A 17,771-nucleotide genomic window follows, 5' to 3' on the forward strand; every position below is an offset into this window, starting at 1 on the left:
TATGACTTAGACTCATCGGGCCGGATTTTACATGCCCCTGCTGGGCATGTTTTCAATGGGGTGGCCATGTAACATATGTCAGGTGTCTAGCCTACCGCTTTCCTGCCCACCCCTGAGCTGGCCCCCAAAATACTCTAGGGGCTGAATTTTACACTGATCAGGTGGGCATGTGCCCAACCCAGTTGGGCGTGAATCGTGTGAGATGACATCGGGCGAGCACCCCAATGTCATCCCGCGCTTGCGCGATATTTCAGTTGGCGGGCACGTGCAAAAGTTGGACGCGCACCTGTTGACAATTGAGAGGGCAATTAAGCCCATTAACGGTGCAATTGTCTGTCGTTTTACATAACTCGTCCAACCTTACAGTTGACGGAAGGGCAAATTGGCCAAGTGGCCTTTACACTTTTCAGCAAACCTCATCCAAGTGTTGGTTGAGGTCTGTATTATTAAATAAAATAAAAATAGAAATCTGTGGACAGCATTTTTATCGTCTGTATGTTCAGGTGCCTGATTATGATGCTTGGACATTTTTTTCTTGATTTTAAAAACTTTATTTCCTGGGTCTTCAGCTCCCTGAGGCAGCTTTCTGCCTTCAGGGAGCTTTCTGTCAGCGCTCACTCATGCCTGCGTTGATGTCATTGACATCCTCCTGCTCCCACCCCAGCAGCACTGAGCTCTTCAGAGCGCACTTCACACTGGCTGGCCATTAATTGGCCAGCCAGCGTGAAATTGCGGTCGGGGGCCGATCGTGGTCGGCGGCCTATTTCCTGAAAATTCAGGCCTAGGTGTGCAGGTGCCAAAATCGGCAGGCCCACCCACCCACCATACGTAAAAATATAATTAATGGTCAGTTAGACTTGTTAGCCTATTGACGAGGATAATACACTGCCCATGCCATAATACGGTTGGCATGGGCAGGAGTGGGCAGGCAGTTTTTTGTGGCCTAGGTGAGAAACAGAAGGAAGGAAGTGGCCCTGCACTAAAAGCCCTGATAAATTCAGGTTCCTGTGCAGCCATCCATCTTCACTGTGCTCCTTCTCATAGTCCTGGCATTGCCCATTACTGAGTTCTGGCACTGCTGGGACTGCTAAAGGGCGGGACTTCTACCCCCCGGCCCCCACCCCCCCACCACTGAGGGGCAGAAATCCCATCCTTACCTTGTTTAGTCTACCCTGAGCCTGTTATGGCTGCAGAGGCAGGCTTCTTTCCGACGTGTCACTTTCCTTCTGGGAGCCAGGCCATTGTGTGAAATCCAGATCTAATTCAAGTTGCATTTGGCATTTGTCAGGTCTAACTTTGAAACTCTGACCATATTTTGAACAGATTCTCCACATTTGACAAAGTATCAGGTGGATTACATTCTAGCACCTGATTTATGGTTACCTTATATTCACATAGTCTTACACCACCATCTGACTTTGGTACCGCCACTGTGGGATTAACCAAATTACTCTAATCTACTTTAGAGATAATGCTCTCAGTCGCAAGTCTTTTCAACTCTTGCTCTGCTTTCTCCCTGAGAGCTTAGGGCACTGGACAAGGCCTGCAGTAAACTTGTCTTGTGATCCTCTGAAACTATACAATTGGCCTTATATCCTTGAATCAGGTTGCTGGTTTCACTAGTCACCTGAGGGTACTTGGCGATCACGTCTTGCATTGTGAATTTTGATTCAACATGAGAAAGCTCTTTCCAAGTTAACTTAAGTGCTGCAAACCAGTTTCTTCCTTAGAAAGCTGGTCTTACACCCTTCACCACAATTATGGGCAATGTTGCACAATGTTCGTTGTATGTGACTGGAACTGACACACTTCCATTTATGGGAATTTTCTCTCCTCTATATCTTTGTAATTCCATATGCAATTTCTCCAGCTGGTGCTGACTCAACTTTTCATGGTATAGCAATTCAGGAGTCACGTTAACTGATGCATCCTTGTCGACATCCATGTTGACTAGAGCTCCATTCAACGCTACATGGGCTACAATGCCCTGCAAATTTGTGCTTTGGATTGTATGGAATTGAACCGACTCCTCATCAACCTGTATGCAGTGACTGCTGTTTCCTTCAGCCAACATTTTCTCCATTTACATTCTCCCGACATGCCTCGGAAAGGTGACCCTTCTTCTTATAGCTGTAGCACTCTGCCTTCACAAATGGACAATTCTGCACTCAATATTGGCCTAAGCACTGGTAAAATGACTTTTTAGTACCTCTTCTACTACTAACTGCTGTCATTGGGCCATCTGCTTACTCAGCTGCAGCTTATTTACTTCAGCCAGATGACTGGCAGTTGTCAACTCTGACTTCTCTCGAGCCACGTCCATGGATAATGCTGTTTGGCAAGCTATGTTGAAAGTTAACTTTGACAAAGTCAGCAACTAACTGTGAATGCATTCACTTTTTATACCACACAAAAATCTGCCCCACACTATTCTTGCTTGAAATTCTTCAAAATGACAGTGAATGGAGAGCTTTTTCAAAGCTGCGATAAAGTCTCCAAGTGTCCTCATTGGGTGATTCCCTGTTCCAAACTGTTAGCTTTGAGTAATTTCCAATGGCTTGCGATTACAGTGCTGCTCAAACTTGCACAAAATATCCAACATCATCGTGTCTTTTGGCTTTATTAGCAGAGGTGAACAAACTTTTGAGCATTTCATACACTTCTGGGCCTGCTTCCTGACAAAATATTGCCTTTTTCTTTTTCTTCAAGGATATTATTAGCAGTGAAAGACATCTCTAACAGCTCCAAATACACACCAAAAGATTCTCAGTCATGGTTATATTCTCCCATCTTCCCCATAATATCAGTTGATGCAACCATGTTTGAAGGTCACTCCACCCATGTGTACAAAAAGCCTTTTTTCAGCAAACAGAAAAACTTTCAGTCCCTCTGCTAGTGTGCTGGAAGCTTCTGCAACCAAATTTATTTGTCTCGGGAAGACAATGATTCCACCCTTGTTGCCAAACTGTGATGCCTTGGCAAGACGGAAACACTCATGCATAGACATGGAGTTCTAGTACCCAACCAAACTGGATTATTCCAGTTTGATTTATATGCATGCATATAAAATTGGCCAAAAGGGGGTGCTATTACAGATAACTTTTTGAAAGAGCTAGCAGGGGCAGGATGGGCTGGATGGCCTCCTTCTATAGGTGCTGCAGATAAGGTACATCCTGGTTAAGCTAGGGGTTTCTTGGAGTAGCTGCAACTCTGTAACTATAACTTCATTGGAATTGTGGAGGAACCAGCTTTTAAGAAATTCCCCACCAGTATTTGGTGCGGGCTGTAGCGGCACGGTATAAAGAAGTGGCAGAAGAGTGAAGGGAACGGGACCTGTAGGTGTAGGCATGTGTCTGCAGACAATTGACAGTGTAGCCTAGCACTTGACTTACTCATTGATGGTTGCAGAAATCAAGAAGATGCTGCATCAGAGGCTTATGAAGAGGATTTTCCTCTCTGCCTCTCTTCAACACCATTCCCATAGGTCAGCATTTTAAGCATGTTTGCAAGAAGGTGCAGACAAGTTGGGGGCCACAGCTGACATTACTGTTCCTGCACATGAGCAAGCTCTGTGATCCATTGTAGATATTGGTCTCCTTGCAAAAGATAGCAAAGCCCAGGCTCTGAGAAGGCAGGTTACCACAGCTATTTCAAGTGAGTGTGCCCAGCACTGCAAAAATTGTTGGTAGCACCTAGACATGTCTGACCAAATAAACCAGACAAACCAATGAGATCACCCTGATTTTTGTTCTTTCACACAAACCAATGTAACTATGACATGCTGTGAGTGGGAGGCTTCAGAAGAACCTTGCAGCATAAGGATTATGATGCCACTGGCAGCGGGGGTGGTCTGCTGGTCCAGTCATTGGCAATATGTAAATATGAACGTAAAAAACATGGACAGAGACTTGGAGGGAAGATGTAGATTAGGGTTTGTTAGGGTTAATGTGTGGGACTGTGTAAATAGCACCTCCCATAATGATCATGTAAGAGAACACATGGCGAGGAGAGGGGAGGGAGAATATTAATGGCTTCAGCCATGTAATACCTAGTCATGGATATCTGTACACAGTTCAGTTGTATAAAATAAACCAGTTGTTGTTTGATTATACCAACATCTCAGTAATCGTTCCGAAGCTAGACTAACCAACATACAGCAATACCTTCAACAAAAAAGAGGAATTTAGCACAAACTATTTAACATATTTGTATACTAATAATGTACATGTAATTTCTAATACTGAAAGGTAGTTTATAAACGAAGACTTAATATTCGTGAATAACGTACATCTCATATAGCCTACAAAAATAAATTACAAAATTACAGAAACTGACAGGAGATTGCAACAATAGTCCTCTTTCTAAACCATTACACTTGTTTGGATTGAGCTGTCCATACTAGTGATGTTTTGGTCAATGATGCTGCATTCCTCAGCACAACTGAAGCGAGTGAAAATATCCAAAGAAACACAAAAATAACTTTATCACCTTTTGATTTCATAACACTTCTGCAGCATAAATTGGGAATATGTGGTGGATGGCTGAGGAGTATGAAAAATCATTCCAAGATAACTTATTTGTGACTTATCCATCTTCTGCATTTCATAGTTTTCTGTATGGTTTCATAGGTTTACACTTTTTGGGACTGAAAATGAATTCAACTCTCCCCTTATTATGTCTGTTTATCAATTCCTGATGCAGTGTTAAAAAGCTATAATTGTTTGTTTGTAATCCACATGTAATTATTTGTTAATTACCATTTGAGGGCTACATTCACACTTGTGCAGCAAAATAAATGACACAATGGTACATCATATTGGTCAAAGAGTTTATGAAAGAATGAGGCAGAGCCAAATAGATTGATTCACTGGGGTTTCTTTGTTCTTTCCATTTGCAATAGCCTGGTACATTCTTAATCACTGGTAAACAGAATCCTTTTCTGAACCCAGATCTGAAAATCACAGCCACAAAAACATTCCTTTCAATCAGTTTTGTTTTGTACTGAGGTTGAAATTGCTGACAGTGTAACCTTTGACACCTATGTGCAACAACATTTACTCAATTTGTAATGCCATTATTTTAGGCTTATTAAGAGTCTGGCAGCAAGTAAGAGAAACAATAGCCAGAGCCTTTGCTTTAGTGCTTGTTAACCCATGCTTTTCCTGTCCATTAAATAAATAGGAGGTGATCAAGGAAAAGCACCCTGGCCATCATGCCCAGGATGATGTCTCTAACACTGTAATATCATATCCTGGTCAATAACTCTGGCCATGTTCTCAGTTAAGCATGAACATGTCATGGCAATTTTTGAAGAATAGCAAGCAAGTTTTCTTTCATGTCCTGGCAAATATTTATCCTTCAGACAGCATCATTAAACCAAATTATATGATCATTATCTCATTGCTGTTTGTGGCAACTTTCTGTGGGACAATTGGCTGCCATACTTCCTCCATTGCAATAACAACAACACTTTAAAAGTACATAATTGCTTGTAAAACGCTTTGGCTCATCTCAAGGTCTTGAACAGTACTCTATAAATACAAGCTATTTATTTTCTTTCTATCATAAATTAGTACATTAATTAAAGGGTGCTATTCTCCCTGTTCCTTTCTCAAAATAAGATGAAGAAACACAATTAGAAGGTGGGGATTGCATACAGCAAGCATTGGTCGCCTTGTGATATTTCCGTATAGTGCTATGTTCCAGCATGTAATTGGAGCAGTGTTTCAGAATTCCTGAAAACACTCCTCAGCAAGCCACTGGCTTGTTTTACAGTTTCATACAAAATGTAATGAAATGTGCATTTTCAATACAATGATTGGTATCCTAGTGTAAGTAAACATGTGCAGTGATCCCTATTAGTCCAGACTCTTCTATCTTTAACCTTTCTCTGCCTCTCCTCCTTCCTTTCCTTCACACACACTTCCAAATGTTTTATGTACTTTCCTTCTGCATTCTGTGTAAAATACATCATTTAAAGCAATACATTAATTCTTTGGTGTTGATTTTTTGTTTTCAATTTTAAAAGTGATATAGATTGATTGGGATCAGCTTTGTTCGCCTACTTGCTCCTTCCCTCTACAATGCATACTTCGGTTTGCAACACCACTGGGAGCATTGTGGCATTGAGATTTCCAGTACAGGTAAAGACCACTCGTACCTTCTAAAAAACTTGGCATAATGGCTTAAACAGGAGAATCTATGGATGTTCCTTTAACATCTGTAGGTGTTAATGTTTTCATTTCAATATTGTCATCAATGGGATGTTCTCTCAATGATTCAAAACTGGCTGGAACCAAATGTTTGGTCACCTAGAGAATGGACAAAACAAATCAATGGCTACTATGCAGCTGACTCAAACATTTTTTTAAAAAGCTACAACTCAAAAATACCCCTAAATATAGGCCTAAGTAATTAGCCATTAACCACAAAGGACCATAGGCATTAGAAAGAGAAAGACAATGAGTTATATGTAGATACACTTAAAGTACAGTAGGGTTTGTCATTGTCATTACTCAAGCTCTGTGATTATCTAATATTGAATCACTTATATAATGTATGATTGGCAAATATTTTGGAAATGTTTCCCTTACTCTTTACAGAAAAGATGTGGGGTATTATAAATATGTTTTGTCACAAAAATTGTTATGTTTGTGCCACTGACATAGAAGACTCATCTTTCAGTGTACAACAGAAATTCAATTCCAAAGGAGGACAAATGAATATTGAGAAGAGAGGAATTTTCTTTGTGGGAATTACTGGCTTTCCAAATTGCTACAAGATTAGGAACTTCTACCTCTTACATGTACCAAAGTTTCCCTCCACAAAAATAGAAGACTCGGGTAGGGATGAGGGCTAATTTTTATCAGCAGAAATGAGAAAGTTTGCTTTGTTGGCTGTACGAAGGAAAATGTTGTCATATATGCTCTGCAATGGGGATTGTAAGCAAATGTCCACTGCTGAATGTAAAGTTGCTTTCAACCAGAAACAATCAATTAACACTCATCAGCTCAATGCTACATTCCTAAGCACCCTGAAAACAACATAGTATATGGACTATAAAATTCAGTTGTGTAGGGCTTGTATTTTTGGAACTATAAGTGCTGTTTCAGGTCCAAAATGACATCTGCGCTGTGGTCACCAACTCCTCGGGGAGACCACCAGATGCCATTTTGGGGAGGTCATTAACGCAGGCACTGAGAGCGTATGCCTGAAGTTCTCAGAGTAGGCAGAGCATGCCAAGGGTCACTGTGTAAAGTTCATTTGACTCTAACATTGCCATTTTCAGCCTCAAAGCTCCTGTTAACACCCTCTCTTAATCTTACATAACTGAGCGTGCTCAGCAGCAATAAGAACCCAGTAACAATGCTATTTAAAATAATCATCAAACACTTGAACACATCAGCCAGTGGAAATCAAAGTATTTGGGGATTTGTAAAGCTACTTAGAATTTGGTACTAGGAGCAGTGTGGCATCTGGTGAAGGTCTTGGTTTTTGCTTGAAAGGTTTCAGTCAGAACTCCCAGTCATGATGCTGGAATTTTTAATCCCCCTAGGCCTGCAGTATGAAATTGAGAAGGGGCAGTGGAGGAGGACAAGCTGCTCAAAGAGGGAGGAGTGAGACAAGGGCTTTGAGCAGGAGAGCATATCTGCCCAGAGTTTTCAGGGAGCAACACTTTTATCTCGACATCAGTGAGGAAGGGTGTTTGTGAAATTTCTGTTTTGCTGAGAAGGTGCTCAATGAATCTGACACTTGTTGCTGAGAGATCTGCAGCTGCAGAGCAGGGTGAGAATAGCATTGCCAGTGACCACAAACTACTTTGCATCAGGCTTCTTCCAGATTAGAGCAGGGCCTGGGAGAGGGGACGCACAAGGTCCAAAATAATGGGACCCAGGTTGTAGTGTCCAAAGCAGCCAATCTGGCACATAGACTATCCTGATTGACCGACTTTTTGGCCAATAATTGCTGTTGTCTTGAATTGGGGAGGCAATGGCATAATGGTATTGTCACTAGACTAGTAATCCAGAGACCCAGGGTAATGCTCTGGGGACCCAGGCTCAATTCCCACCATGGCAGATGGTGGAATTTGAATTCAATAGAAATCTAGAATTAAAAGTCAGTGAAACCATTGTCGATTGTCGTAAAAACCCATCTGGTTCACTAATGTCCTTTAGGGAAGGCCGTCATTACCTGGTCTGGCCTACATGTGACTCCAGGCCCACAGCAATGTGGTTGACTCTGAAACAGCCATCATTCGCTGTGTAGGGCACACCAGATTCCCCAGTTCCTCCTTTCTTGCTTACCCAATGGACTGTTCTGTTTGGGTATTGCCAGGTGTGGCTTTCTTCACTCTTCTTCAGGCCACGCTGGCGGCTGTTGGAGCATAAGGTAAGGTAAAGTGCCTAGTACCTCTATGTTTAGTTTACGCCCAAAAAGCCCTTGGCTTGCCAACCTCTCCTCCAAGTTCATGCACTAATTGAATATGTCACTGTTAGTTCAAGATATTCTTATTTGTACATAGGATTGTTTTTTGTGGTGCTTGTGAGCTGCACGTTTTATGTATGTTGCTGTCCAGATATTGCATAATGCCCCCAGGTTCAAAGAAGTGGAGCTGGTTGCACAATACGAATAACCAAGTTGTGTGTAATTAACTGACAAAGCAGTGGTTGTAAAGTCAATCATACTGAAAACTGCACTTTCGATGGTCTTTATAAATAGGGGCAGACAATACAAAAGCCAAGAAATGTTGCTAAACCTATGTGAAACAGTTTCACCCCCCACCCCCCCTCCCCCCACCACTATGATTCTGGATTCTGGACACCCAAAGAATGTGAGGGTGAGGGTCAAAGTGAGGTGGTGGCGGGGGTGGGGGGTGGTGAAGGAGGAGCACATGTTAAGAGGCCTGGAAACAGGAGAAGAACCAGGACCCATGATTTCTCTCTCTGGCACTGGGTTGGAGTAGTCAACATCTCCAAAATCTCATGGCGCCCATCTCCTGCTGTATAAGGGAGATTCATGAGATTCTGTATGCAAAGAAGGGGCATTGCATTCTCTCTTTCCAATGATAAACAGGCAGAGGTAGCATTTTCATTTGTCAAAAGGATAGCAGGTTTTCCCATGGTGCCATTGACTGTACAAACATCACTTTGTGGACACTGCTTGTTAATTCAGAGATTTACCTCAACCACAATGAGTTCCATTCCCTTAATGTCCAGCTGTGCATCATGCAAGTCAATGCCCACTATCCTGGCAGTTGTCATGATGCCTTTATTCTGCACCATTCTGCTATACCATCACCATTTGAGCCACCACAAGGAACCAGACTAGGCCAACAAGGGTTGTCTGCCCTGACTGACCACTTGACTGTGGTGCACAACCTACACTAGGAACAATTCTGCCACATAAAATGTTAATGAGCAAACCATTAGAGTGCTTAAAAGACATTCCTGTTGCTGGGACCACTCAGAAGGACCCTGCAGTACTCACCAGATCACACATTCACACATCACAATTCATCATGGATTGCTCCATCCTGCACAATCTCACCATCGGAAGGACACAGCACTTGGCACCACTGAAAGCAACCCCAATTCCCCAATCAGCTACAGCCTCACACCTTACCTTCCCTCAGTTATTTTGCACGCACAGCATCTATTTTCTTTACATTCCCCACCTGTCACTCACCTCACCGCAACATCCCAGCCCCCCTCCTTAAAATCTAAGTCTGTCTCTGGGTGTTCTACAGCAGAACTATCATAAGTGACATTATCCTCTGGTGAGCGGTCCTGCCCTGACTGGAGGCCACTCCTGTCCAGTGCTCACCACATGCAGACCCTGCATCTCTGCCACCCCTTAAAATATGTGGAGTGTCAGTATCTGGATTGAATATGAGAGTGAGTGATGGTGTGATGATGTTTCTTAGCCATCAGTCTTTTTTTTCCTTCCACTTCTTGCTCCAGCTGCACCACTGCCTGGCCTCGTTGCAGTTCCTTAGTGTCTAAAAGGAGAAAGGCACAGGGCAGAATGAGGAAAGTGGGGTTAAGGGCAGGGGGATGGGGAAATGGGAAAGTAAAAGGTACAGGCTTAGACTAAGTGCAGCTTGGGGTTGTGGAATGATGGAGAAGTGGGAAGGAGGATTAGATATGAGCACACTATCATCCATGTTGCTTTCAGCCCCATAGCTGGCCGCAGTCTCAGTCATGGTGTCCATTGGAAAGAGTGAGCAGAGATTAATCATGTACTGTGATCTCTGCAAACTTGATGTCAGAGGTGCTGCTGATGAAAAGGAAAAATGACTATTAAGAGGCACATTAAGTTGCAGCTGGGATAGCCTGTGAAGTAATGTAAAGGAGATATTAAAATGGATAAATTGCAATCTCCATCTGCCCTTTAGCTGGAATTTTTTTTTTAATGGGAAATAATAAGTAAATAATTTGAAATTTGACAGGTTTTGGAGCAGATGACAAAGCAAACAAATGGATGTGTCTATTTTCCTATCTGTTATTGGGAGAAAGCAGCGAATCATAACAACTTCAATTTGAAGGAGTGGAGAATCTGGTACGAGATATAACAATGAAAGTAATTTGAAGATATAGGAATCCATTCCAAAATGTGATTCATAAAGGCACCATTTTTGGCCTATATGAAGAAAATAGAAGTAACTGAAATAATATGTAATTGAACTAAGAATTCAAAGTAAAACCTGTGGGTTTAAAATGTCAGAATCACTGATAAAGGATAGAATCATTTATAAGATAGATCATTTTATGAGAAAAATGCTACTAAAGGAGCAAGATCCAATTTTAAAGAAAACAATATAGAGAAGTAAAGCAGCAGGATGTGTAAAAGCCAAGCTAAGAACTGTGCAGTGAAACAATACATGCATATTTTAAGAAGGGGATTAAGAAGCAATCATGAGAAATCTGAAATGGTATCTATCGAAGATAATTAAGGGAAGAATTTTGCCCTTGGTGGGTGGGCTCGGCAAGGGCCGGTGGGAGCAGTCCGGAAGCCGACTGCCACCCGCGATCGGCACCACAGCGTGATTTCACACTAGTGGGCTAACTAAGGCCCGCCCAGCATGAAACGCGAGTGGTAGGTTGGATGGGTAGCGAAAACTTGATGTTAATTGATAGCTTAATGGCCTTAACAAGCCTTTTAATTGTTAGTGGGTGCGCTGCCGATTCCGGTGCACGCCTGCCAACCAAAATATCGCGCGACTGCGAGTTGATGTCGGCATGCTCGGCCGACGTCAACGCGCGTCATTTCACGCTCAAGTTGCACTCAGCCAGGCAAGTGGAGGGTATTCCATCACACTCCTGACTTGTACCTTGTAGATCATGGACAGGCTTTGGGGAGTCAGGAAGTGAGTTACTCGCCACAGAATTCTCAGCACATTGTGTAGATAAGGCAGAATACAGCATTGACCAAAAAGCTGCCCAATTTTGTTGGAAACATACAGAAATATCGTATAAGTAATTACAATATAAATGTGGAAATGGCAATACAGATAAAATTAATTCATGCCATGGCAGGGAAATCATTTGTGCATTTTTATATTGAAATGGCAGGTACAAGTCAAACATAAAAAAGATTTTGTTCTGCAATTCGCAATGAATAAAATAGTCATAGCCTTTAATTATGATGCAGGAACATAAATGAATTTTATTTTCATGCACAATTTTCAAAGTTATTTTATCCTTTCATGGGATGTGTATGTCACTGGCTAGGCCAGCACTTTTGTGGCCCACCCCTAATTGCCCTTGAGAAGGTGGTGGTGAGCTTCCTTGTTGAACAGCTGCAGTCCTTGTGGTGTAGATACTCCCACAGTGCTGGGAGTTCCATGATTTTGACCCAGCGGCAGTAAGGAGCAGTGATATATTTCCAAGTCAGGATGATGTGTGGCTTGGAGGGGAACTTGCAGGTGGTGGTGTTCTCATGCATCTGCTGCCATTGTCCTTCTAGGTTTAGAGGTCGTGGCTTTGGAAGGTGCTGTTGAATGAACATTGATTAGTTCCTGCAATCCCTTTTATAGATGGTACACACTGCTGCCACTTTGTTTTGGTGGTGGAGGGAGTGTATGTTGGAGGTGATGAATGGGGTGCGAATCAAGTGGGCTGCTTTGTACCTGGATGGTGTCAAGCTTCTTGAGTGTTGATGGAGCTGCACTCATCCAGGCAAGTGGAGAGTATTCCATCACACTCCTGATTTGTGCCTTGTAGATGGTGGACAGGCTTTGGAGAGTCAGGAAGTGAGTTACTCGCCGCAGAATTCTCAGCTGCTGACCTGCTCTAATAGCCACACTATTTACATGGCTAGTCCAGTTCAATTTCTAATCAATGGTAATCCCCAGGATGTTGATAGTGGGGGGATCAGCGATGTCAATGCCTTTGAATGTCAAAGGGAGGTGGTTGGATTCTCTCATGTTGGAGATTGTCATTGCCTGGCGCTTGTGTGCCATGAATGTTACTTGCCACTTGTCAGCCCAAGCTTGGATATTGTCCAGGTCTTGTTGCATATGGGCCAGTATCTGAGGAGTTGCGAATGGCGCTGAACATTGTACAATCATCAGTGAACATCCCCACTTCTGACCTTATGATGGAATGAATGTCATTGGTGAAGTAGCAGAAGGTGTATGGGCCTGGGGCACTACCCTGAGTAACTCCTGCAATGATGTTCGGGGGCTGAGATGATTGACCTCCAACAATGACAAGCATCCCCCTTTGCGGTAGATATGGCTCCAAACAGCATAGAGTTTTCCCCTTGATTCCTATTGATTCTAGTTCTGCTAGGGCTCCTTCATGCCACACTCAGTCAAATGTGGCCTTGATGTCACGCAGGGCAGTCACTCATACCTCATCTCTGGAGTTCAGCTCTTTTGTCCATGTTTGAACTAAGGTTGGAATGAGGTCAGGAGTTGAGTGGCCCTCAGTGATTTTCAAAACATTGTTGAAAGTCAAGGCTATTAGATATTCGACAGGCATACTAGCCAAAATGTATGCTGGTAGCACCACTTTAACAACGCAAGTACAAGTTGTTAGTTACAGTGTGCTAAAAGATGTCTAGTCAGTGTTAGGTCTGAGTGTTTTTAATTTAATTTGAGTAAAAAAGATCTCTGCAATATCGGCTCAAAGACGAAGAGAGCACAGACAAAAATAAAATGATCTATTTCAAGGTCTGTTTAGCAAGGGAAATAACAGTTCTGGAGAAATAGACAGGTTACTCCATTAATTCACATTTGAATAATGAGCAAAATAAGAAAAGGGCCATTATAGAATGGAGGACTGGTAAGTCATAAACAAGTTGATAAATCAATGGAATAGGTGAACTGATTAGTAAATATTGACAAAAGGAATTATGTTTACAAAGTTATTATTAATTTGGAATTTACTTGCACCTGGAGATCTAAACAGGACTATTAAAAGGAAACATTTTAATTTCTGAAAGCTATTTTAGCAGGATAGAAAGATCCTCAGATATCGGATCTAATGTAGCGGGTTATACATTTAATATGCTACGCACAACTTTCTCAGAACTTGGCTGTGGCACAGGTTCTACTCTAGAAATAAATCACAGAAACATCCACATCATAAATAAACATACAGACATAATCAATAATTGAATAGGCTACCTAACATTGTGTGGGGTTTAACCAATGGGGAATTGTAGAAAATTTTTGAAGTGTCAAACTAAGGTGTAATAAAGACAGACATGTGGTGTCACTGAGTTGAAATATGTTGATGACATCATCACTATTGAAGCTATTAAACATGAAAGTCTGACCTATTGAATGGATGCCACTTCCAAAGTGCAACAAACGCCTGCAGGGGATTTCTAGAGATGATCAATCAGCTGAATAAATCTATAGAAAGTCTTTCCAAAAACATATCACATATTTTAAAAATAAACTATTACAAAAGACTACTATAGGTGCCTGAAATCACCAAATGGGGAGTAGTACTGTAGCTCTGTGATCCTGAAAGACCAATTAAGCTTTTAACTGATACATCATGGGTCAGATTAGGGACCTGTAAACCTGCAGAAGTACAATGATTCGTAACACTCCACCGTTTATACATAATACTCTTGTATAATAATAGATTTACTAGGAGGCTACGTATAGTGCAACAGGTCTGTACCCTGCTGCTTGCAGACTGACTACTAGTCAGGGCTTAATTCATCACATCCTGCCTGAGGTGGTAATGATTGGCAGCAATTTAAGATATGTACCCTTAAAGGTACATGCACATTATATCACAACAGCCTACTCCTGTTTGCTTTTCTTATGTCATTGTATTATGTTTTTATGTTATGTTATGTTTTAGTCTTACGTCCTCCTTGTGGACAAAGTTTATCAATTTAGTTTGATGAGTCCTCTCTGCTTAGGTACCAAACACAAGTCCAATCTTTAGTGATTGTTTTCAAGACAAGGCAAGCAGTTCATTCCAAATTGCTTGTGTTTGCTTTGCAGTGAAATAGAAATAATAGTACTTCACATGTATCTTACTCAACACATCAGTAGCAAGACACAAGTATCTGAAAGATTCTGCACTAACATGCAGTAACCCAGGTTAAAGTGGTCAACCACATCACATAAAAAAAGGAAAATAAATATATAATTTGAATTAATACAGAACCCCTAACTATTGGATTAGCGTGGAGAATTTGTTTTTTAAATGGAAATAAAGGTCAGAACAAATTAGAACATTGATTATTTGGTAATAAATCTCTAATGCTACTGAAAATATAATCAAGCTCACAAGTAAACAGCTGAAACAGCACCCAGTACATCAATTAAAGCCACAAAGTGGGTTTGTTCCAGTAACAGGAAGAGGGTTTCTTTTGACAGTTTTGATCAATGCTCAATTTTCTCCAAAGGTTGCACAAATCATAACACTGTTGGAAAATAAAAGTGATAAATTGCACGAAAACTATTTCTTTCAGACACCAAATTCCTCACAAAGTCTTTAGTAACAATGGATCATCGTCTCCAAGTATTGAGTTCATGCAATATGCCAAAGAATAGGATTGTACCCCACAGCTTCAACTCTGAATTATTCATAGTGAAATGGACTTGAAGAGAGGTCAAAGCAGCCCATAAAGAATCTGATTATGGCATGTGGCAGTGAGAATAAATGTGTGTGATCCCTGCTCGTTTTCTGATGGATTATTAGAGCTTGTTATCATAAGTGCAAATGCTACTGGGATGAATTTCTGAATACTGGAAGCTCAAAAATGGTAGGGCAGAAGAAGAAGAGCATCTAGGATAATTTTTCCAGCAATCCCAGTGGAGGCTTTCACAGGCCCAAAGTTCTTATGAAGAATTCAGGCACCACGCTATGGTTTTCTTCCAGCATTGATATTAAGTGATAGGATATGTTTTTAGAAATTGCAGTACAAATACATCGCTTCAGAAAAGCACCATCAAGAAGCAAGTATGTCCAAGGTCACACTTGGTACGAACAGGACAAGGTGCACTACTTAAAGCTAATCAATGGAACATTGTAAAAACAATGGACTCTTGAATCATCTAGCAAAGGATCTGACCCAAATATGTCATCTTTACCATCTGACAGATCAACAATCAATAAGGAAGGGAACATAAAACCAAATCCATCACCAAGTGAAATTCCCAGAGAAAGAAGATCTGTGAGATCAAATTCTAAGAAAGATATATAGAGACACATTAATTATCTTGATATAAGAATATATAGCTACTATGTTTCAGAATACGAAGAGATTCTGTATTATAAGAAAGCTACATTATGTTATGCGATTGCTAATGAGATATATCGACACATTATAAGTAGTTAGAAAGTTAACTCAAAAAGGAATGTTTTCACAATTATGGAACTGAAAAATATTAAGGCAGCTACTTCATTAAAAATAATTTCAATTTTTTTTTGCTATATTAGTTTGAACTATCTTAAAGTTAGTAAATATTAGTATTTTAATTTAAACAAAAACGTAATACATTCAAAGGTACCTAAATAATCTCACCTCTGCACTTTGAGGCATATCGAGTGACATACCAGGGTAGATGAGTAAAAAGTTGGAGCTGCTGTCTTTCACATGGGGTCATTGAAGTCTTTAAAAACACAATGTAAATTTGAATGTGGAATGCCATCCGGTTCAGTTTAGTTCATCCATCTAGTAAAAATTCCGTAGTCACACCTTCAACTGCCATTGCAGAATGGAATTTTTTCTTAAACAATTCCAGATGTTTTGCCTCCACAGCTCTATCTAGAAATGGAATCCATTGGGGTAGAGAGTAATGTTACGGACAGGGGAGAGAGATAAACTGAAACCCCCAACCCCCTTCCCTTCTGTCTGTAATCAGTGTAGTATATTTTTGAAAAGGCTAATATGTGTGTTCTCAAACTCCCAATAGTGTGCAGCCAAGAGCAGCAGAATTCCATGGATTTAAAAAAGAGGATGGTTTATTGATACACTCACCCTGAAAGGTCTAATGCTGTGTCAATCACACATCACACACCCAACAAATTCACAATTAAAGAGGGTAGTGCGCTTCTACAAATATTAAAAGCAAACACATATTAGTTAGCAATTCAAGTGTCATCAAGAGTCCAGTGAGGGAGGGAGATTTTCCACTCTGGAAGTGTAGTTCAGTTAAGTTCAGATGGCTGGGGTCAGGTCTGGATTAACTGCAGGGTTTCTTCTAAGGGAAGGCTGCTCAGTAGGCCATGTAGAGAGGCACTGGAGGCTCTTGTAACCAGAGGCCCAATTTCTTTACCAGTGAATTTGGAGCATTTCAGAAACAGGCTGGAAGAGGCTTCTCAAAAGACTTTTAAGCCTTGCAGTTCCTGATGGGCAAGATGGCACAGTCTTTCCCTACAGTTGTTGTATTGTTGATGTTAGTCTGCAGACTGCCCAGGGCCCTTCTGGATTTTGCAATAAAATATTTTCAGTATCAGAGAACAATTTTAGTCATGTGATTAGCAACTATTGATCCACAGTAGATTGCAAATGATGGTCTTTTAGTAGTAAAGAGTTATTTTCAGCCACATGGTCAAAAGCATTGATATTTAATGGCGGTCTTTTGAACTTTACTTCCGGGTAATTGGTCTTGATAGCGTTCCTTTGTTATATCGCAAACTTGGGGTCAGAGTCTAGGTGTCTATTGTCTCTATTTTGGAGTAAGCTTCAACAATAACAGGTGTAAAATTCCATGGAGGAGTGCTGTTTAGGCATGTCCATTCAATGTTGGGCTGGGGGGTAGGGTGGGAGGGGGCAGGGGTAACCCCACATGTTATAATTCAATTCAGAACTTTCCAGAAGCTTCTTAGTCTGTTGAAGTTGCAAAAGGTCACCTGACCCTCTTGGCAGCTAGCTTAACAGTTTATTAGGATCCATTTTAAAAGGAATACAGTTTTTTTTAAAAAGTGTAATATCTTCATGCCTGCACTGGCATGACAGTAGGCAGGGGCACTGGTTGGAAATCAAAGGAATGGAGAGAGAAACGGAGAGAGAAAATTTGAATATACTTTGTTATAAAGTGTTAGACACTCATAATTGTTGTGAGACACATAGTGTAAAGTACATTAAAGAAGAAATTGGTCCATAGTTGTGATTACTCAACTTCAGTAATTGCTCTTTTAATCTTCTACTTCACTCTTTGAAATTGTTGCAAGGATAGAAGCCAATAATTACACTAGAATTATCCTAAAAAGGAGAGAAAACCAACCAGTTAGTAGATTGTGAAAATTGGCAAATAATTGAGAGACTGCAAATTCTGCTTTTTCACATATATT

At 41.1% G+C, this 17,771-nt stretch overlaps 1 protein-coding gene across 2 annotated transcripts in view; it reads left to right on the forward strand.

The window, feature by feature from the left end:
* The window catches only part of LOC144688602 (docking protein 5-like), a 510,185-nt gene that overhangs the window by 204,638 nt on the left and 287,776 nt on the right, over nt 1-17,771 (forward strand). The gene's annotated exons all lie outside the window — the stretch shown is intronic.

This window comes from Cetorhinus maximus, chromosome 13, assembly GCF_964194155.1.
Source record: "Cetorhinus maximus chromosome 13, sCetMax3.hap1.1, whole genome shotgun sequence".
Taxonomy (NCBI): domain Eukaryota; kingdom Metazoa; phylum Chordata; class Chondrichthyes; order Lamniformes; family Cetorhinidae; genus Cetorhinus; species Cetorhinus maximus.